This window comes from Equus quagga, chromosome 12, assembly GCF_021613505.1.
Source record: "Equus quagga isolate Etosha38 chromosome 12, UCLA_HA_Equagga_1.0, whole genome shotgun sequence".
Lineage (NCBI taxonomy): Eukaryota > Metazoa > Chordata > Mammalia > Perissodactyla > Equidae > Equus > Equus quagga.
The window spans coordinates 12,133,017-12,155,836 of NC_060278.1; the positions used below are offsets into that span (position 1 = coordinate 12,133,017).

The 22,820-nt window shown below is 39.7% G+C and overlaps 1 long non-coding RNA gene and 1 other non-coding gene across 2 annotated transcripts; both read right to left on the bottom strand.

Annotated features, from left to right (window-relative positions):
- Positions 1-2,640: 2,640 nt before the first annotated feature.
- Positions 2,641-22,331, bottom strand: LOC124248959 (uncharacterized). The gene is made up of 3 exons (XR_006891202.1): positions 21,981-22,331; positions 16,080-16,216; positions 2,641-4,852 (listed from the first exon to the last, which is right to left on the bottom strand). It is a non-coding gene; the product is annotated as an uncharacterized LOC124248959 (long non-coding RNA).
- LOC124249250 (U6 spliceosomal RNA) lies at positions 4,700-4,805 on the bottom strand. Its single transcript, XR_006891321.1, has one exon. It is a non-coding gene; the product is annotated as a U6 spliceosomal RNA (small nuclear RNA).
- Positions 22,332-22,820: the final 489 nt, after the last annotated feature.

Sequence of the window (22,820 nt, forward strand, 5' to 3'; positions counted from 1 at the left end):
AAGGCAACTGCTAAGTTATGAACACAAATCAATTTTATTTGTCTGTCACAAACATAAAAACTGTGATTTTGTATAAATATATAAAAGAAAGAACAAAGAGGAAAAGATGGGGGTTAGCAGCATCCCAGTGGCATTAACAGCGTTCCCACTGTCTGCTGCGTTGTGTTGGCTACTCACTCACTGGTCAGAACAAGTCATATGGCCAAGCCCAGTGTGAACACGGGTTAGACGTGAACACCTTGGGACCCTTCCTGAAATCAACCCACCACCCAACCAAACCAGAAGTACTAACATCTTTATGTTTCCCATATAGCATTTCTCCAATATCCTCCATCTGTGCAATGATGCAGCTATGAACTTTGAAAAGGAAAACAACAACAAGAATCCATGCTCATACGTGCGTGTGTGCATGTGCGTGTGTTCTAGAGAGAGGGAATTTCTGAAAATAAGAAAACTACACAGAATGCTAATTAAAAATAGGAGCTACAAAATAACTAGGCACATTTTGCCAACTACATTTACCGACCAGTCTTTCTGGCTGTGTACTGTCGTATTCATTTTTCCTCCTTTCTTACTTAGCACTTAACCGCACCTCTGTCAAGCTACAGTTCCCTGGATAGACAGATGTTTTCCTGGCATATAAAACATTTTTACTCAGTTTATCCCAACAGAATCTAAGCTCCCAAGGAGGATTTTCCTCTTTCTTAAAAATTAAAAACTTAAGGAGCCAGCCCAGTGGCACAGTAGTTAGGTTCATACATTCCACTTCGGTGGCCCAGGGTTCACTGGTTTGGATCCCAGGTGCGGGTCTATGCACTCCTTATCAAGCCATGCTGTGGCAGGCATCCCACATATAAAGTAGAGGAAGATGGGCATGGATGGTAGCTCAGGGCCAGTCTTCCTCAGCAAAAAAGAGGAGGATTGTCAGCAGATGTTAGCCCAGGGCTAATCTTCCTCAAAAGAAAAAAATTAAAAATTAAAAACACTGGAACCAGTAGTTCATGTACAAATGTACCTCATAAGGGTAGGGCCTGTGAAACAGCAACCCCTCACCTATAGGATGCATTTCGATGGGTACCAGGAAAACCCCTTTACTGCCCAAATAGTCCCTCACTTCCAGGGAGCACGGGATGCATGTTTAACAATTTCAAATGAACCTTTTATGAACGAGAGTTTTACTGGTTAATATCTGTTTTGGCTAAATTCAGGCTCAACAAAATGATATATGTGCCAGGCGCTTGGGATGGGGCCAAAAAGATGTGTAACAGAAGCAGGGAGAAAACCTTTAAGAAGAGATGTGTAGAGATTTTTTTTAAAGGCAACCTTTGATTATTTAAAAATTTAGCTAAAGTGAATTTAACAATGAGCTGGCTAGTCTGTCAACTGATACTGATTTTCTTGGGGTGTGACTTGAAGCTGGCAGCATCCCCAGTGTGGTCTGTGGATGACCCTAGACGAGGGCTGCCATGAAGCGTGCTTTGGTTCTCCAGGAGCTGTGGTTTTGTCCAGGTGTATTTAGGGTGTAGCAAGAAGATCTGGCGTTTATCCTACGTTCAGTGGAAGTGCCCAATTGAACAGCTGCCGCTCTCATTTCTAGGACTGCCTCTTTGCAACCATCACAGCTCTCCTTTCAAAATATTTAAAAATAACAACTTGGGAACTATATCAAGTTTTCTCCTTTTTAGAATCTTTAGATTCCTGAATTCTTTTCTGATGTCTCAAAATTGAAGTTAATGACCATACCCTAACTTTAGTCAATTTCCCAAGTATCTATCAATTAAAAGAGGTACTTCCTGGTGCCAGTCCAGTGGAGTAGTGGTTAAGTGGCCTGGGGTTTGCAGGTTCAGATCCTGGGTGTGGACCTACACACCACTCATCAAGCCATGCTGTGGTGGTGTCCCATATACAACATAGAGGAAGATTGGCACAGATGTTAGCTCAGGGCCAATCTTCCTCACCAGAAAAAAAAACGGGGGGGGGGGGTACTTCCTTCCATAAACTAACCTCATTCCCTGCCCTACCATCAGAAAGAATGTAAACTCAGGTTTCTGATGCAACTGATCTTTATTTTTAAAGACTGAAGCTAGAAAGTCCTTCTCTTAATAACGTCATCTATATCTTTCCATTCCCTATAAAGAGAGAGAAAATACCTTTCTGGGTCTTTATTTTTGGTCACATTCATTCTGAATTCCTTATAATTCAGCAAGGAATAATCTGATTTTCCTTTGAACTACCCATGAAGAAAAGGGCTGAGTAAGTAAAAAATGAGCAAGATTACAAGGACAATAAATAACTGGCCTAGCTTAGATAAGAACTTTCAGCAACTTTAGGAGAATACATTTGCTTACAATTAATATAAAAAATATAAATACATCGCTGATGGGAACGTAAAATGATACAGGCACTTTGGAAAACCATTTGCCAGTTTCATAAGTTAAACATACACTTACCATATGACACAGCAATTTCACTCCAAGGTAACTATCCAAGAGAAATGAAAACACGTGTCTGTCAAAAACCTGCACACCGATGTTCATAGCAGCATTATTCACAATAAACAAAAAGCTGGAAACACTCCCAACATCCATCAGCTGGTCAATCGAGAAACGAATTGTGGTACATCCATACAACGCACCAACGAAAAGGTGAGAACTGTGGACACCGTCAACAACACAAATGAACCTCAAAAGCATGAGGCTAGTAAGAAACCAGACACATAAGACCACATATTGTGTAACTCCATTGATATGAAATTTATAGAAAGAATAAAACAATAGAAACAGAACACAGATGGGTGGTGGCTTGGGGCTGAGATGGGAGTGGGGGTTGTCTGCAAATGGGCATGAGGGCAGCTCCTGGGAGGATGGTGGTGTTCCTCTAAAATAGGATTGTGGTGATGGTTGCACAAATGTATAAATTCACTAAAACTTGTCTAGCTGTCCACTTAAAATGGGTGAATTTTATACCAGGTAAATTATGCTCAATAAAGCTGTTTTTAAAAAAGCATATATAGTAGCAGGAAAAATAAGAAAATCTGTGACTGTTTACCTGTACAAAAAGAAAGACAAGAAGGATAAACCAGAAAACCATGAAGCTGGTTACCCATAAGGAGACTGTGGTAGGCGAGATCTGGGGAGGAGTGGCACGCATATACCTTTCTGTTCAGTTTTTCTTTGGAAAATATGATAACCTTCTATATACTCAAAAATCAATTAAGTTAGTAAAAATGGGATGTGGGAAGTAAAATGAGAGCAAATTGAAACCAGTCAGCTTAATTAGATTTCAAATGGGTAGTATAACCACACAGGAGGGAAATAGAAACAGAAAGAACGAATCTGAGCAAGGTATTAATATTCGGCATTTGACTATCTACCCTCAGTTTGTGGCGGACTGATGGGCATGGAGGACATTACAAACCAATCCTGAACTCTTTTCAGTGGGTTTGTTTTACGTAGAGACAAGGATGAAGCAATTCTGAAACTATTTTCGATGTATTATGCAATTGAGCAAATAAGTGAATGTATTGTTTGAGGAATCCAAGGTCCTCACTGAAAAAAAAAAGTGCAAATATGGAATAGAGGAGAATGCAAGAAAAAAATCCCTGTGGGAACGGATGGAAATTGAAATTATTTCTGTGAATTCGTGATTTCTAAAGTACATGTATGTTCACATGTTTATGATTTATCTATGCATATACTTATATGTCTAGGTATATTTGTATGTAAGTGTATATATGTACACATATAAATATCTGTTGATTTTCTAGTTCACTCAACTGAAAGATACAAGAAGCAAAGACTCCCCACAAGCAATGAGCATAGCTCACATCCAGATCTTGGTTTCTAATGCCTTTCCCCATTAAAAAGAACCAAGGCTCTTCATAGAAATGGCTGACTTCAGGGCCAGGGCAGATAGGTACAAGAAAAGCCTGGAAAATCTTTTTATGCCAGATATTAAGGCAGTGCTCAACATGCTGGGCAGAGGTGGGTCACACATCACAGGGACACAGGAGCCAGCTTGTAGGGACTCCACTAGGCAAATCTGGGACAATTTGAGCAGCAAAATAATCAAATACATTAGTGAATTATAAATCATTGAAAAAATAGGTATTCATGAGCCCTTGCCTGTGACAAATATATAAAAAACTGAGGGGATTACAGAGGGTTCCTGCTTAAAGCAGAACACTCAGTGCCAAATGGTATATGGTGAGGGGTGCTAGAGTTGGAAGATACCCATTTTGCAGCCATCATAGTAAAGATCAGTTCAACAGAAATCATCCACGGATGCTGAATCCAGAAGGAAATCTTGATGAGGAGAAAGATATTTGTAAGGACTTAAAGTGTCTCCCCATAGATTGCAGAGAGAGAGAGAGAAAACGAATGATGAAGCAAATGGATAAAGTGTTAAGAGTAGTTGAATCTGGATAAACGGTATAGAGGTATTATTGGCAATACTCTTACTCATGCAACTTTTCTATGTTTAAAATAATTTCCAAAAAAAGGTTTAAAATTGAAGGGAAAAAACCCTGAAAGTCACCCTTCTTCCCAACTCTTCTTCCCAAGAATTGGCCAATGTGAACAGTTTGTATGTATGTTTCTAGATCCATTTCTGTGCATATTTTTAACTGCGGTAAAATATACATAACATAAAGTTTGCTGTTTTAACAATTTTTACGCGTACAGTTTAGTGCATGACGAACCAAAAAGCGGGATGCTTCTTGAATTTGTGTGTCATCCTGTGCAGAGGCCATGACAACCTTCTCTTTATCTTTCCAATTTTAGTATCCACACTGCTGAGGCGAGAACTCTATGCATATTTGGAAGTACCTGTTCCGGTATCACAAATGCAATTACTGCACAAAGGAAGAAAAAGAAAAAAATAAATAAAGGTGAAAGACAGACTTTTTCAGTAAAACAAATACAAAAAATTTGTGACCAGCAAAACTGCAGGAACGTTCAAGAAAGCTCTTCCGGCAGAAGGAAAATCATAACAGACGAAAATTTTAATCCACACAAAGGAATAAAGAACACCAGAAATGGTAAATAGGTGGGTAAATATAAAAACATTCTTTCTCCTATTTAACCTCTTTAAAAGATGTTTGGCTCTTTAAAGCAAATACAATAAAGTGTGTGGCATTTATAACATATGTAGAAGTAAAATGTATTTTTTACAACAATTACACAAAGGACAGGAGGAGGAAAATGGAAGCATACTGTTGTAAAATTCTTACACACCACATGAAGTGATATAATATTATTTAAGGATAGAAAATGATTAGTTAAATATTTTAAACCCTAGAGCAACCATTAAAAATATTTTTTAAAAAGACGTATAGCCAGTAAGCCAGTAGTGGGGATAAAATGGAATTATAAAAAGATTAGGTTACTACAAATGAATAAAGGAACAAAGGAAAAAGAGAACAAAGAGTTGATGGGGACCCATGGAAAGCAAATAGCAAAATGGTAAATGCAAACCCAGCTACATCAATAATTACATTGAATGGAAATGGTCTAAACACTCCATTATTATATATATGGAATCATTATGTTGCATGCCTAAAACGAATACAATGGTATCTGTCAATTATATCTCAATTTTAAAAAAACACTCCATTAAAAGACAGAGATTGTCAGATTGGATAAGGTAAAGCAAGACTCAGTTATACGCTGTCTGTAAGAAGCAGACTTTAAATATAGAGACACGGGCAGGTTAAAAATAAAAGAGTAATAAATATACCAAAAAACTTACCGAAAAAAGTAAAAGGATAGATAAATCTATGCCACACAAGCACTAGGCGGAAGAAAGGGAATTGGCTATAAGAATATTACACAAAATAGGTTTCAGATCCAGGGATCATAATAATAAAGGAATTGATCCATCAAGACAGAATAATGCTAACAGAGCTTCAAAATACATCAAGCAAAAACTCATCAAAGTAGAAGAAACAGACAAAATTATAGTTGTAGACTTCAACACTCCTCTCTCAATAATTTTTAAAATATATGGACAGAAAATCAGCAAGGATACAAAAGACTTGACTAACGTCCACTGACTCAAATTAATTGGCATTTGTAAAATATTTCACATAACAATAGCAGAATAAACATGGTTTCCAAGTGTGTATGGAATGTTTATCAAGACAGACCATATTTGGGGCCATAAAACAAATATCAATAAATTTTAAAGGATTGAAATCATTCATAATATTCTTAAGAAACTAGAAAAGGGGGCCAGCCCGGTGGCCGAGTGGTTAAGTTCGTGCGCTCTGCTTCGAAAGCCCAGGGTTTCGCTGGTTCGGATCCTGGGCGCAAACATGGCACGGCTCATCAGGCCACGTTGAGGTGGCGTCCCACATGCCACAACTAGAAGGACCCAAAACTAAAATATACATCTATGTACTGGGGAGATTTGGGGAGAAAAAGCAATAAAAAAAAAAAAAAGATTGGCAACAGCTGTTAGCTCAGGTGCCAATCTTTAAAAAAAAGAAAAAAGAAATAAACTAGAAAAGTAAGAGCAACTTAACCCAAAGTGGAAGGAAAAAAATAACCAGAAATCAGTCAAATAAAGAGTGGACAAACAACAGAGAAAACCAATGAAAGCAAAAGCTGATTCTCTGAAAATACAACTGGTAAATCTTTAGCCAGACTGAACAAGAAAAATGGAGAACCCAATTACCAATATCAGGAAAGAACAATTTTACACACACTAACAGGGCAGTAAGGGAACATTATGAATAACTTTAAGCAAACAAACTCATCAAATTAGATAAAAAGGAAAAATTTCTTGAAAATCAGAACAACTTAAAGCTCGCTTAAGAAGAAATAATTTAAATTTCTCAATTCATATTACAGTAATTGAAGTTCTAGTTATAAATCTTCCTATGAAGAAAATCTGTAGGTCCAGATGGCTTTACCAGTGAATTCTACCAAATATTCAAGGGTGGAATGAAACCAATCCTATCCAAATGAGTAGAGAGGAGAAGATTTTCCTATTTATTTTATGAAGCTAGCATTACCCTAATACCAACATTAAAGAAAGAAATTAAAAAGACAGGAAATTACAGACCAATACTCCTTATGGAGACAGACACAAAATCATTAACAAAACTTTAGTAAATCAAATCCACCTATATCTAAAAAAAGAATACATCATGACCAAGTAGGGTTTATCCCAGGGATGTAAGACTGATCCAATATGCAAAAATCAATAAACACAATTCATCATATGAGACTAAAAAAGAAGTGACAAATTTCACTACTCATTTATGATTTAAAATTAAACTCTTGACAAACTAGAAATAGAGGGAAATTTTCTCAACCTGATAGAGGAAATCCACCAATAACTTACAGCTAACACCATATTTAACCATTTAAAACTGAATTATTTTCCTCTAAGATTGAGAAGAAGACAAAAAGTCCCCTCTTGCTATTTCTAGTCAACAGGAGTTCCTAGTCAATGTTATAAGTCAAGCAGCCAAATTAAAATCCATGTAGTTTGGAAAGGAAGAAATAAAACTGTCATTATCCACTGGCTATGTGGTTGTATATGTAGAAAATCCTAAGAAACCTACCAAAAAGCAACTATAACTAAGAAGTAAATTTAACAAGGTCACAGAGTACAAGGTCAACATACAAAAACAACTGTATTTCAATCTGCCAGCAGCAAATAGTTGGAAACTGAAAAAATTTAAATATATCATTTATAATGGCATCACAAGGCATGAAATATTTAGGGATTAATTTAACAAAATATGTGATGGCATGTATATTGAAAACTCCAAGACTTTGTTAAAATAAATTAAGGAAAATCTGAACTATGATACTGGAGGAGAGCTCTATGGATACCCTGGACTGCCAGAAAGATGAACAAGTGGGTCCCACAGCAAATTAAGCCTGAACTGTCACTGGAGGCAAAAATGATAAAACTGAGGCTTTCCTGGGGCCGGCCCTGTGGCCGAGGGGTTAAGTTCGTGCGCTCCACTTTGGCGGCCCAGGGTTTCGCTGGTTCGGATCCTGGGTGCGGACCTAGCACCACTCATCAGGCCATGCTGAGGTGGCGTCCCACACAGCACAACCAGAAGGACCTGCAACTAGAATATACAACTATGTACTGGGGGGTCTTTGGGGAGATGAAGGAAAAAAAAAAAAGATTGGCAAGAAATGTGAGCTCAGGTGCCAATCTGTAAAACAAAAAACCGAGGCTGCCCTACTTAGGGAACATCATGAAGATGCAGGATTCTGGGAAAATTCTGGGAATAATGCTGGGAAAAGTAGAAGGCAGAAGGAAGGAGGAAGACCAAATATGAGATGGATTGACTCCACAAAGGAAGCCATAGGCCTGAGTCTACAGGAGCTGAATAGGGCTGCTAAGGACAGGACATTGTGGACATCACTCATTCACAGGGTCTCCAGGAGTCGGAGCCAACTTGCCAGCACATAACGACAAAAATAAATAGTGAGACATACCATGTTCATAGTTCAAGTAATTCAATATTGTTAAGATGTCAATTCTCCCTAAATTGATCTATTGGTTCAATGCAATCTCAAGCAAAATTCAAGCAGGATTTTTTTTGTAGAAATTTATATAGAAATGCAAAAAACCTAGAATAGCTAAAACAATTTTGGCAAAAAAAAACAATCACTAGCTGATTTCAAGACTTGCCATAAAGCTAAAATAATCAAGGCAGTGTAGTGTTAGCGTAAGTTTAGCCAAATACATCTATGAAACTGAATTGAGAGTCCAGAAATAGGCCCACATGTAACTGGTCAATTGGCATTCAATAAAGGTGCCAAGATATCAATTAGGAAAAGATAGTCTTTCTAATAAATGGTTGAAATCATTTCAGAAAAGATAGGCTCTTCAGCAAATGGTTCTGGAAAAAATTGAATTCTCATATGCAAAACGAAAATGAAAAACCCTCAACCCTTATCTCACACAACATAGAAAATTAATTCTAAATATATTCCAGACCTAAATGGAAAATCTAAAACCATCAAATTTCTAGAACAAAACATGATAAAAATCTTTATGAGTTAGGGCTAGACAAAGATGTCTTAGGACACAAGGCACAAAGCATCAATATAAATTAATAAACTGGAGATCTCATCAACATTTCAAACTTTTGCTCCCCAAAATGCACTGTGAAGAAAGTAAAAAGGCAAGCCACAGATTGGGAGAAAGCATTTGCAAAATACATATCTGATAAAGGACTTGTATCCAGAGTTTGTACAGAATTCACAAAACTCAGTAATAGGACAAGCAACCTGATTTTTAAAATGGGCAAAAGATTTGAACAGACACTTTACCAAAGAAGATATACTAATGGCAAGTAAGCACATGAAAAAACGCTTGACATTATTAATCATTAGGGAAATGCAAATAAAACCAAAGTGGGGGCCGGCCCACTGGTGGAGTGGTTAAGTTTGTGTGCTCTGCTTCAGCAGCCCAGGGTTCAAGGTTTCAGATCCTGGGGACGGACCTAGCACCACTCGTCAAGCCACACTGTGGTGGCATCCACATAAAATGGTGGAAGATTGGAGGGAGATTGACACAGATGTTAGCTCAGTGACAATCTTCCTCACAAGAAAAAAACAATGGGCTACCACGATACACCCTCTACAACAGCTAAAAAATTTTTAATGGGCAGTAGCAAATTTGACAAGGATGCAAAGCAACTGAGATTCTTGTACCCAGCTGATAGGAATGCAAAATGGTGCAACCGCTTTCAAAAACAGTTTTTCAATTTCTCATGAAGTTAACTATGCACTTACCATGTGACCCCACAGTTCCTCTTCTAGATATTAACCCAAGAAAAATAAAAACGTACGTCCCGGTGAGGACGTGAATGTTCATAACAGCTTTCCTTAATAATAGTCCAAAACTTGAAACACACCGAATGTCATCAACAGGTGAACGGAAAAGCAAATTACAGACCAGTAACTGGCAATATAAAGGAGCAAACATCTGAGACATGTGACCACATGCCACATTGAAACTGCATCTTACTTGTTCTTTGGCTCCTTAGCTGTCCCCCCACACACCTTTGCCACTAGAAACCCCTTGAGATCTGGAACTATTTCCTCTTTCCCATCATAGCCCCAGTGCCAAGCACAGAGCCGACACACAGTGTGAGTGCCCAGTAATTATTCGTTGATTGAAGGAATTTTATTGCTTTTCAATGTTCATGAAGTTCTTATTTATGCCAAGTCAGCTAGGGCATTGGGTTCTTTTCTCGTGCACTCTGTTTTGGTGAAGAACACCCTTCATTTTGAATCCTTGATGACTTGGCAGAGTTTACAGGGCGGTAATGAAAACTCTCGCACTCCTGCTCCGTTCTTCGTTCCTTTTGATCCACGAAAGGTTTGAGCCAAAGTTTCTTCCATCTCTTCTTTAGGCTCAGGCACAGTGCCAGCTCCAGCCCCAGTGTTTGAATTATATGCTCCTTTGGCCAAGCCTGAGGAGCCAACTTGCAATTTGGCTGTTGCAATATGTTCTGGCTCATTCCCTGTGTGGTTTGGGCTCATTGATATTCATGAACTTGCAAAGACGAGGCTCAGCTCACCAGGGAGGCCGGGCAGTGGAAGAAGGGCCTTTCCTCTGGCTCACTGTGGCATTGGCCGGGCTGCTGTCTCCACCAAGAACAGCCCAGATGCTTCTAGAGGAATTCTTTGTCTTCCCTTCCAGACAGAACAGACCTTTCATCCTTGAGCTTTGGGTGTTTTGGCCTCCAGAGATGAGTACTCAGAAGCCCATGTCACCTTGTAAGACATTGACTAAGTTTTGACCTCTTGGGACCCCTGATGTGTTTTTCATTCAGTTAAAGATGTGTTCCCAGGTCCAGCATCCCAGAGCAGCTAAGAAGGAACACCGGAGCAGAGAGCAATGTCGGTGGTGGCAGAGGTTGCTACAGTCCTGTGGGCCAGCAGCCAAGGAGATTGTTTTTTCTTGGAATAGATTACTACTTCTGCTTTTTTGTTCTGGTTAGGTCATGGACTCATAATACAAGAATGCCTTTGCTTTATTCAATTCAATTAATTCATTTTCCAGAATCAGCACTCCAGCTCCTTGTTTGATTTCATTAACTGGTGTGTGTCATGGGGGCATGTGTGGTTGTATGTATGTGTGTGTCACTTTCAGGGAGTATCCAGCGTGAGGGCCTCTTGGTAGCTATGGTAAAATAATAAAGCTGCAACATTTATATCCGTATTTATAGTACATTCTATGTGCCAGGCAGTGTGTTCAATACTGTTCAAGGTTTATCTCCTTTAATCCTTATGACAAGCATGTGAGGCAGACTAGTGTCAGTTCTGCTTCACAGGTGAGGGAACTAAGGTTTGTGAAAGTGAAATGATTTGCCCAAAATCCCACCTCTAGAAGGGAGAGAGCTGGTTTTCAGCCTCTGCAATCTGACTTCAGAACTATGCTTTTGATCTCCACGTACTGAGATTGATGGGGCAGCCATCAAACAAAGATGGAGGACCACAGCAACCTCTAATTTGACGTTGTTGGCTGCAAATGGGTTGCGTGTTCCTCAAAGGTAGAGGTCAAAGGGTCTGGGCTCTGACTTACTGGTTAATTTCTTGCAGAAGTGACTGCTTGGTGTTTCTCAAACATCCTCTAACCTAGAACCACAGAAACTTGACCGAGGTTCCTTGAGATAGGAAGGGGTTAGTGTTTATGTAGGAGCCTATGAAGAACTGTAACTCTGGTGGGAAGAGTGTCCTCTCCTACTTCTGGGAAAGGACTGGGAGGAGCCATTCCTTCATCAAAGATTTTAAGCACCTCTTTTTTGAGGGTGAGAAAGGCAGCAATAGACCCTGCCTTCATAGAGTAGAAAAGATGACAATTCCATAAGGTGCCGAGAGAGAGATGCTAGTGGATGTGCTGGGTGTGACGGGAGCGTGGAGTCCTAGAAGACGCTGTCTCCCACGTCAGGGTCAGGAGCCACAAGAGGCACAGAGGCAAACCCCAGGGTCAGCCCAACAGTGAGGAGAGGTAGATGAAGACCACGCGGAAGCCTCATCTGTAGCTGTCCCAGGACGTTTTTAATGAGCGTCAAAGGAGTCGTGTGAGCTCTCTGGGACACTGCCCGAGCAAAAGACAGTGGGGGGCGTTTCAGGGTTCTGGTGTTTCCACTGGCAACCATACAGAGCCAAAACATTTCTCATTCTCATTGTTAATGTCAACCACACTGCTAACCGGCTTTGACCTACTGAAGCTTGATTACATCCAGCCATTGTTAAGAAGTTTCTTTTTTTCCCCAAACATAATTTTTTTTCATATATTGGATCTGCCATCCTCCCAGGGAGCGTAATTCATTTTCCAAAGTTGATTGTTCTAAGGAATAAATTCTCATTGGTTTTGAAAGACTACCATGAAGTGACTTGGCAAAACCCGGGAACAATCGCAATAATTAAAGAGAACAGTTCAGGGCTTCTCCAGCTTTTCATCAAGAGCCCCAACAACAGAGGAGAGTAAAACCCTACCCCCAGGAAGTCTGGAACATTGCTACAAGCTCTCATAAAGTTCTTTGAAGTTTTTTGTTTTATTTTAAAACCTTATATGAACACTAATGAATTTTGTGTTAATTCTGTAACATATCAGAGATTATTTTAATATGAAAACAGTATGTTGCCTCCAAATCTTTGGGTAATTGATGCTCCAGGAAAGTGAGCAGGCTGCATGTCCCAGAGGGAGAAAACCCTTTTCTTTTTCATTGCACATTGCCTTTTTTTAAAAAAAAAACAAAAACAAAAAAACCACCAGTGAGCATACAAAATTTATGGTAAAATTTGAAAATATTCCAAAACTCTTGACAATGGTTTCCTCCTCTCTTGGGATAGTGATCCCAAACCCCAGATCTCTTTAGACCTCTATTTTTGTTTTTAATCTGTAAAATGGGACAGGAACATTTGCCACATAGGGATGCTGTAAAGATTAAATTGAATTAATGTATGTAAGGTATTAGGCAATAATGGATATTCTATAAAAATTTGTTTCTTTCCCACAGGTGCATTTCAGTGCAATTTAGACAAACTACAAAGAAAACAAATCAGGCTTCTTCATGGAATTATCTGAAAGTCAAAAATACTTAAAGTTTAAAATAGATGATTGAGGAACTTTAATGTCTATTTTCAACTCCCCTGCCAACTTTAGAAATTCATTTGTTCTTTCTATGTTGTGGTCTTACTATCCAAATGTTGCAATAGTGATGCTGACTTCAGATGGAAATAGATGAGATGAAAGAAAGACACTTTAAACAGACATCAGTGACTGCTCTGTGTACCATCCTTGACTATGGCTTTCTAAGTGAATTTCAGGAGTTTTATGAGCACTTTTCTGATAGAATAAGAATTACTCTTCTCCTAGGAACAGAGGAGAAATATGAGGGAAAAGGGATGAGCAGACCCACCAAGGTGACATGGTAACCAGTGAGCTGGCCAACATGAGAATGTCCATGTCCCTGGCTTTCACACATTGCAGAGGCCAACGCATCTATAAAGTTACTATGCTAGTCCAATGTTAGGCTGACAATTTGGAACATTGATCAAAGACTCCCTAAGTGCCTTTTTAAAAATTATTGTACAAGAAACTGAAGAAAGGAAAGGGAAAAAACATCATTGGACCTCAAATCTATAACTTATGTTTTTAAAGTCACAATATGGAATTCTGTATCATCAAGTGAAACAAATGGCAAATCATTGGTCATGTGCTATTAAAATAGATAAATATATATTCTATTTTTAAGAGAGCACAATGGGAACTAAAATGAGCTATGTGATATGAATTCATCAGAAATATGGATGAGATAAACCTTCAAATTAAATTTTTTTGTGTAGTAAATTACGATGTGTCATCACTTTGTTAGAAACAACAAAAGAATTTTAAAATATTTAGGTATAAGTCACTAAGAATTATTTTTATAGCCATATTCCTTTAAAAGTAAATTTGCTAACTTTAACTGTTTTAAATGAAGGAATGTTGCAAAAGATTTGTTAGACAGAATTGAAGAAAATAAAACCCTATTACAATGCAAAATTCTCCTCCTTGCCTTGGTAAAGAGAGCAAGATATTGCATAAATTACTATGATACTCTGAAGAGTTATTACATTTCTTTGATAAATATGATAGATGGAAATGGTATAAGAAACAATACACTAGATATAAAGGGTGGCATTTTATTGTGCACGTAGGATCCTCATTAGTTATGCATTAGATGTGTTTATATCATACAACTATCGTTGGCATTTTCCTTAATCTATTTTATTCATTTACTGCCTTCATAATAACCATGGCGCCTTGCAAGTAGAGACTCACAAATTTAATATTTTCCTATTAGATTGCATTTTCGTATTTACAGGGCTCTTTGGAAAAAGGAAGAGCAGAAGAAAACTTTGATGCCAGATTGTCACATGAAATTGAATCTATGTCCTTAAAAATGAAATGGTGCACTCAGCACATGGCTGTGCTTTTGCAGAATTAGATCTAGCATTGTTTCTGGGTTTTCATGTTGCTAAGAACTATTTCTCGCTGCCTGGACAATTCCTTTCTGAAATTATCTGTGCAATATTTCATTTAAATTGCAAGATAGGATAATGTCCTGTATTTCACTAACACTTCTAGAACTACTATGTAAATAGAGACATCTGCCTAAAGACAGAACACTAGCTTATGTGTAATAAGAGAGACACAAACAGAAAAGCACTATATTTCTGTATAGCCGTCTATGGCTGATGCTGATTATCGAGTATAATCTTTTGCCTTGATTTGAGTTGTTAGCACATGACAATCTGTTTCCTGGAATTGGCTTCTTGTTGTGAATATCAAGGCACATGAATTTCAAATAAACGTGGAGGAATCAGAACCATTTTAATTTCCTAAGAGTTATAATCAGATTTTCTTATGTACGTGTATGTTTATATCATGTTTGTTAATATTAGCAGAAAATACTATTAGTAATAAGAGTAATGACATAAATGTGTTGAGTGTCTTCTCCATGCCAGGCATCGCACTCAGTACTTTACCTGAATCACCTCCTTTAATCCTCACAAAACTGCATAAAGTAAAAACTCTTATCCCCATTTCACAGATGAGGAAACAGAGGTTTCACAACTTTCAATAACTTGCCCTAAGTTGTACGGTCAGTCGGTGTTAAAACAAGGATTTGATATGACACATTTTGCTTTTTTGTTTTTCCTTTTTCTCCCAAAGCCCCCCAGTACATAGTTGTGTGTTTTTAGTTCTGGGTCCTTCTAGTTGTGGCATGTGGGATGCCACCTCTGCATGGCTTGATGAGTGGGCCGCCAAAGCAGAGCACACGAACTTAACCACTCGGCCACGGGGCTGGCCCCCCCATGTTGCTTTTAAACTACTATTATATCTGAAAAAGAATTTATGGTAGCTTTGAAAGATACATACTACATACCAAAAGAACATGAATTAGGAGCACATAAGAAAAAGAATAGAGATTAGGAATGTAAATGGGACCAGGAGTCAGACCAGTACATGGAATGTGCAATACTTGCTTAGGTTGAATCACAGACGTACTCAAAGCTTTCTAGCGGTCTTCTGCAAAGACCCAACACAATATGGTGCCTATATTATAAAATTGAACTATTTGGTCAAGAGAAGCACAACTATTCTTTATATTAAGACTATAAAGACAGTCTCCAAAGATCCTCATAACCAGAACACCATGCAATGTAATGAAGCCCATTTTCAACAATATCCTTACAGTAAATGTGAGGATGAATTTCTCAGAGCGATTTCTCACTGATCTGCCACCACAGGCAAATAGCACAGGTCAGTGAAAGCAGCTCTCCAGGAGGCCAGCTCAGCATGGTCCAGATATACAAGGGCCATAAGCAAGACTGAAGGCATTAATGAAACCAAGCAATTTGCTTTTGAAAGAGGAAGCTAAACCAAGACATAAATAATAAATGGCTTTCCCTCACTAATAACTGACTTCTGTCCGTAGTGATGACATAAGTACACCATTTTTCAAGAAGTAATGAAACATCAACTTTTATCTCAAGACTTTATATCTTAAGCCAGAGGAAATTCAAATATCATGTAGTTACCTTTACAGGTATCAGTGACTTAGAAACACCTGATTTTCACATCTGCTACTGCATATTCCCCTCTTCCCTTTTTCCATCTCTTCCGTGCTGCCATGACAAGGAACATTGTGGTAAAGTATGTGGAGCTTCTAGAAAACCTGGAGGTACAGAAGTAGACGCAAAAAAGGAAGTTATAAAAATCAGTACCTGCTCAAGAAACCATATCATAAGGTCGGAATTCAAGACAAAGCTGGCCTTTTTTACAACCTTTGCCCCCGAATTATCCTGCCCCACACTATCGGAATTGTTTCATTTCACTTTGTTCGACTGCATGAACCACCTAGAAGAATTGTTTTCAGGCTAGCAAGCATCCTCTTTTTAAAACTGCAGCTTCTTCTGGCAGTCAATGATCTTTGAGTCATTCACACCTGAGTATGAAGTAGTTTAATTAACTACTGTTCTATTACTTAGCTGAGGAAATTTTCCTGGGAAAAGACAAAGACACAAGGTAAAGGAGGCATTCCCAAGGGGAAGAGGGCAGGTGCCAAATTATTTCAGAATTTTTCCCAAGGCAGACTTTTCTTTTACCGGAGGAAAAGAGAGAAAATAATTTCCTCTATCATCCTTTGCTTTCTCTTCTAAGCAGCAAACCTTAAAAATGAACTGAGAAAGGCCAGCATGAGGAATACTAACTGTTACAGGACTTTTCTATATCTCGACTGTGGTGGTGGTTACGTAAATAGATATATGTGATAAAATAGCATAAAATTAACCCACACAAAAACACACACACTAGTGCAGGTAAAACTGATGAAATCTGAATACGGTGGGTAGATTGTACCAATGTCATTTCCCTAGTTGTGACATTGTACCATAGCCATGCAAGAAGTTACCACTGGGGAAAGCTGGGTGACAGATATGTGAGATCTCTCTGCATATTTCCTACAATTGCATGTGAATCTACAATTATCTTAGAGGAAAAGTTTTTAAGACAAAAAAAAGAGTTTATATCTTAGAAATGGATCTTTTCAAATTCTCGCTGTGGTGTTGACCAAACTCACCCTTTGATGTCACATTTACTTGCCTTTGTTTATCTATTTGGGCTCACTTCTCAAATATGCTTTTTGAATTTTTTCTCTACCTGAAAAAAAATCTTACTCATTCTTTATGATCCAGCTTCCCAGACTCCTCCACAGTTTTTCTCTGCCTTTGCTCACCTAACAGAACTGATGGAGTCTTCTGCTGTATTTCCATAGCACTCTGAATAGAGTAATAGACTAGTACTACTGAGCATTTACCAGGCACTTCACCTTTAACCTTTACAACAGCTCAGTGAGGAAGATGCTATTACCATCCCCATTTTACAGATGAAAGAACTGAGGCACTGAAGGTAAACTTGCCCAGCGTCACACAGACAGCAAGTGGCAGTCAGCTTTCACAGCCAGGCAGTCTGGATCCAGAGCCCACAAGGGTAACTGGTGCCCATCCTGCCTCTTATGTTCACCACTGGCTGTCACTTGGACATGGTGTTTGGTTGTTTGCATTCTTATCTCTCCCTTCTTCCAAAGGAGGAGGCACCCATACTGGCTTTCTCCACTTTTTCACTTCCCATTCACTCCCCCACCAATTGGGCTCTGGCTTCCTTGGTGCCCCCACTCACTACTCCACTGGAACTACATTCAAAATGGCACCAACGACTGAAGGTTCTCAACTCAGGTAGACACTTTTCTGTCTTTACCTGTCTCCTGAGTTGTGTCAGAAACTTCTGACCCTTCTCCCTCTGGAAACCATCTTTTCTCTTGGTTTCCCTGACACCCCTGTTTTCTGTTTCTCTTTCTATATTTTTGGCTGCTCCTTCTGTCTCTTTAGCTTCCTCTTTTTCTAACTTCTCTTAACTTTCCGTCCCTGCCACCTACCCCCAGTTCAATTCCTAGCATTCTTCTCTTTTCCCTCTACATACTTTTCCTAGGGAGCCTCATCACTCCTAAATATTTCTTTCCAGCCCAGATATTTCTCTTGAGCTCACCAACCCTATAACCAGGCATTCCTGCCCTTCTCTGTTTTGCCGTGTAGACCTTTATCATAGCACTTCTCTTTCATCTTTTTTTTCTTAGCACCTGGCATAGAGCTGGTGCTCAATAAATATATTTTTAGTGAAAGAACTTAGGTAAACGAGCTTGGAGGATGTTTTGATAAATCAGTCCAAAACAATGATGCTATAAACTGTAAAACTCCCCTTGAGAAGAATCTGGATTTAAAGACACAATAGGCGGCCCTGGGGACTGATTAGATGTGGGGTTAAGAGCAAGAGTCAACGTTAGTCCTAAGTGTCTAGGATGGGCCACTGAGTACAACATGTGCAAAGAGAGAAAGCTGGCTCTCTTCTTTGATCAACTTACCAGATAATCTTCAATATTCCATTTTATTTCTTTTCGTGCTTTATAAGATAGAACCAAGGGAGGAGGATCTTTTCCCTAAGCCATTAGTTAACTGCACCAATTGCACCAGTCTATGAGCACCACGAGAACAGAGACTCTGTCTGTTTTGTCCTCAGTGCCTTGCCCAGTGACTGGTAAATTGCAGGCATGCAACAGATATGGATTATCTTCTATTGAGCACCTTCCATGCACCAGGCACTGCACTTGCTTTGCATATATTTTCTCCCTTAATATGGACTACGATTCTGACACCAAATTCCAATTGTGTGGGGTTCGTTCCCCTACACCAAGCATTTCTTAGAGGCCACCTGGATATCCTACAATTCAACTCAATTCTGACACTATCTACCTGGAGATAGCACCAGATCCCGCAGGTTAAGGACTCAGCCCCATGAGACTGCCCTCCAGCCCCGCTTCAGACCCCAATCACAAGCCCAGGTTGTTACCTGTGCTTCTGACCAACCGGCTATAGATTTAAGGCTCCTACGACCCCCTTTTTGGGGTTGAGTAATTTGCTAAAGCAGCTCACAGAACTCAGAGAATCATTTCACTTACTAGATTACCAGCTAATTATAAAAGGATATAACTCAGGAAAAGGCAGATGGAAGAGATGCATAGGGCAAGGTATAGGGAAAGGGCGCAGAGTTTCCATGTTCCCTGGGTGCACCACTCTCCCTGAATCTCCAAGTTCACAGCCCAGAAGCTCTCCAAACCCTGTCCTTTGGATTTGGATGGAGGCTTCACTACACAGGCGTGATTGATTAAAACATTAGCCGTTGGCGATGGGTTCCTCTTTCAACCCTCTCCCCTCCCCAGAAATGGGAGGGGTGGGACTGCAAGTTCCAATCCTTCTAATCTTCTAATAGTTGGTCCTCCTGGCACCCAGCCCCCATCCTTAGGTGATTCCAAAAGTCACCTCATTAACATAACAAAAGACGCCTTTATCAGTCACCTCACAGGAAATTCCAAGTGTTTTAAGAGCCCTGTGTCAGGAACTGGATGAAGACCAAATATATAATTTGTTATAAACCACATTATCACACTCACAAAAAAAAAAAAAAAAGATCCATTTTAGGAGGGAGGATGCTAAGGCTTGGAAAGGTTAAGTGGCTTGTTCAAGTTTCCGTTGTACGAAAAGTAGCTAAGGCAGGAGTTAAACTTCAAAGGGTCTGATACCAAAGGCCCCTTTAACATGAAACTATATGGCTTTCCCATATGTAGTTAAATCTTCCAGGGAGATAAATTTATATGAGTTAAGTCAGATGATAGAATGAGAGCGCAAGAATATTCACATTGGAAGATACAGTTTGATGTGTTTTATTGAAAGCTATTATTTCCTTTATGAGTTTCATTTATTTATGCATACGCATAAATGTGACCATTTAAAACTGGAATGCTTTTCTGTCTGAGTTCTTTCAGCACTTCATACAATTCTGGGAATCTTATTCAATATAAAAAAAATGCACAAGTAGAGTGGGTTCTTCATGGTCTGGCGTGTGCGACTCTTGTTATTGTTTCTGTTTGTTTGTTTCTTAGGGGGAACAGATTGATCATTTTGATCAAAACAGCCACTTCCTTTCTTTTTTTTTTTAAAAGATTTTATTTTTCCTTTTTCTCCCAAAGACCCCCAGTACATAGTTGTGCATTTCTAGTGGTGCATCCTTCTAGTTGTGGCATGTGGGATGCCGCCTCAGCATGGCCTGATGAGGGGTGCCATGTCTGTGCCCAGGATTCGAACTGGTGAAACGCTGGGCTGGTGAAGCGGAGCATGAGAACTTAACCACTCGGCCACAGGGCCGGCCCACAGCCACTTCCTTTCTTGATTAGACTCTGGAAAAAGAGGTATTTTCCACATATGTCCTCTGTCGGGAGCCCTGAGAGTAGAGAGAAATTGGAGGGACTTTGTGTAACTGAAGAAGAAGGAAAAATGAAAACAGTCGCTCTGGTAGGAAATTAAGAAATTCTCATAAGAATACAAAGGAAACAAGCCAGAGATAAGGAAAAATATTCAGTTTGCGAGATGAGAAATACAAAACCTTGGCAGGAGAGGGAAAAATTTGAGGGTAGGGACAAACAGGCGAGACTAGCCAGACTTTCTCCAGACAGAAGTGTTGCCTACTGTGGCCTAGAGGGAAGAGATGGGAGCAAACGCTTTCCCTGAGCACACTGTCAGAAGCCGCGCTGCCTTCTTAGCAAAGTTTGAGGTGGTGCATTGGCTTGACATTTAAGAGCAAGATGAGAAGGTCTCGCAGGAAGAGGTGTGACCGCAAGACAGACCAAGAGAGGAGAGTCCAAGTGTGCTTGCTTCTCCCTCCGCCAACCAGAGACCCAGTTTCCACTCCTGGTCCAGCCTGGACCAGCCCAGTCCTGATCTCACCCGACATGGACACACACACACATACACACACACACGTACAGACACACACATCCTGATGAACTGCTGAGGGAAACCCAGCCACTTGAGTCCTCCAGATTATAGCAGAGAAGCTCAGTGGAGAGATTCAGCACTCTCCTATTGGTAATTTGTATTTCTTATATATCCTGGGAGACCAACCAGAAAAATTAAGGCAGTAATGTCTAAGAATGAGCACATGAGAGGAAACCTTTTTTTACCTTAATAGAGTGAAATTAGAGAGCCTATTGGGCTGTTTCCTTTTTAAATGATCTCCTCCCCTTTTTAAAAAAAGACACTGTTGTTGAATGTCCCAGAAAGTTTTTTGAAACAAGCAGTTTGTCCCCTTTTTCTAAGCACCAGGCCAAAAATAGGAATTATTTGGCTTTTTCTTGTGAGGCAGTTCTGTGGAAGCCTAGCTGGAGAAAATCCTCCTTGCCCATTAACTAAGGGAGCTGTCACGAAGGAATTCTGGAACTCACGATATGCATTTATACACAGAATGTCTAAATGAGAAACAAAGCTTGACCTGGTTTTCTTCAGAACCAGACCACACTTCTTTTTCTCTGCTCCCTTTCAAGAGGAAGAGAAGAAAACAGCTTCAAATGAACATGGCTACCTTCTCCTACATGCTCTGTCAACTTGAGTTACCCAAAGGAAGATGGACAGCTATGGTATAATCTGATTTTATAGGCATTTGGCCTCTTGGTAGAGTAAAAACACGTTGCTCATCAAAAGGACACATTTACTAATAATAGCTCACCTTTGCTGAATTCTTCCAACACCCCAAGGCGCGCCTGCTAAGCAGATCACACGCTATCTCATTTCATCTTCACAGCCCTAACAGGAAGTGTTTTGATGAGCCCCATTTCACAGATGGCTAAACTGAGGCTTGGAGAAGTTGCATCATGTGGTTATACACTGACAAAGCCCCATATTAAACCCAGGCAATGGGGCTGGAGCCATCACTCTTGACCACGTGGCTCTAAACTTACATCTCAGTTATGGAGACAGAACGGGAGCCTCCAAATATTTAATAACACCAGTGAGCATACGATTCATGCCGAATAAATGGAATGAACAGCTACTTACACAGAACATAGAAAAAGGATGGTTTCAGTACAGCCAAGAGCAGAGACTAGGATGGAGGACTGGCTTCCAGGAGAGCCCTCTGGACTGATGCTTCCACCATTGGCTTCCACAAAGGACCAGCATTAAAAAGGAAGTCATTTCTCACAAACGCTTTAAGTTGTCTTCCTCTGGTAGACCCAGCTCTATGAGCAGGCGTTCGATCCCGTGAAACGTGTGGAGAAGAGCCTGTTTGCTTGTTGGTTGAAATCTCTTTCATCCTCCCGACTCGGGGGGCAGGTTCTTGGATTTCAAGGCCCTTCCACCAGGCCATGAGCATCCTGGGCTGTCGTTTCTAGCGAAGGAGAACCCAGAATAAATTTGACTGACTGTAGGCCCTAATCTTGAACAGAAAGAGGAAAAGTCCCCCGCCCCACCCCCCTTAAAATTGTCACATCCTCTCTGCAGTTTTTGGCAGACCTTTCAGGAAATATTAAATTAGACTGAAAATTCAGACATCCTAGTAACTTTCTGGGCTACTTTAAAACACCCAGCATATAAATACAGTCTAAAACTATTGAAGCCTTGATTCTACTAATTTTAGCAAATATAGTGGCTGCCTAGAATCAGAATTGGGAACGATAATCAACTGAGAAAAAAAGGATGAATCTTTATGGGAGCTAAAATTTCTTATGTGATAGATTTTAATAGCTGCCAAGGACCTCACCCCATGCTAATATCGACTTCAAAGAAGAGCCACAACATTAAAACGTGTTATTACTTCCTCTTTGGCGTCCTACACGGAATGCAGGACTCCACTCCAGGACTGTTGGACCAAAAGTGTTTACCACTTAACACAGCGAC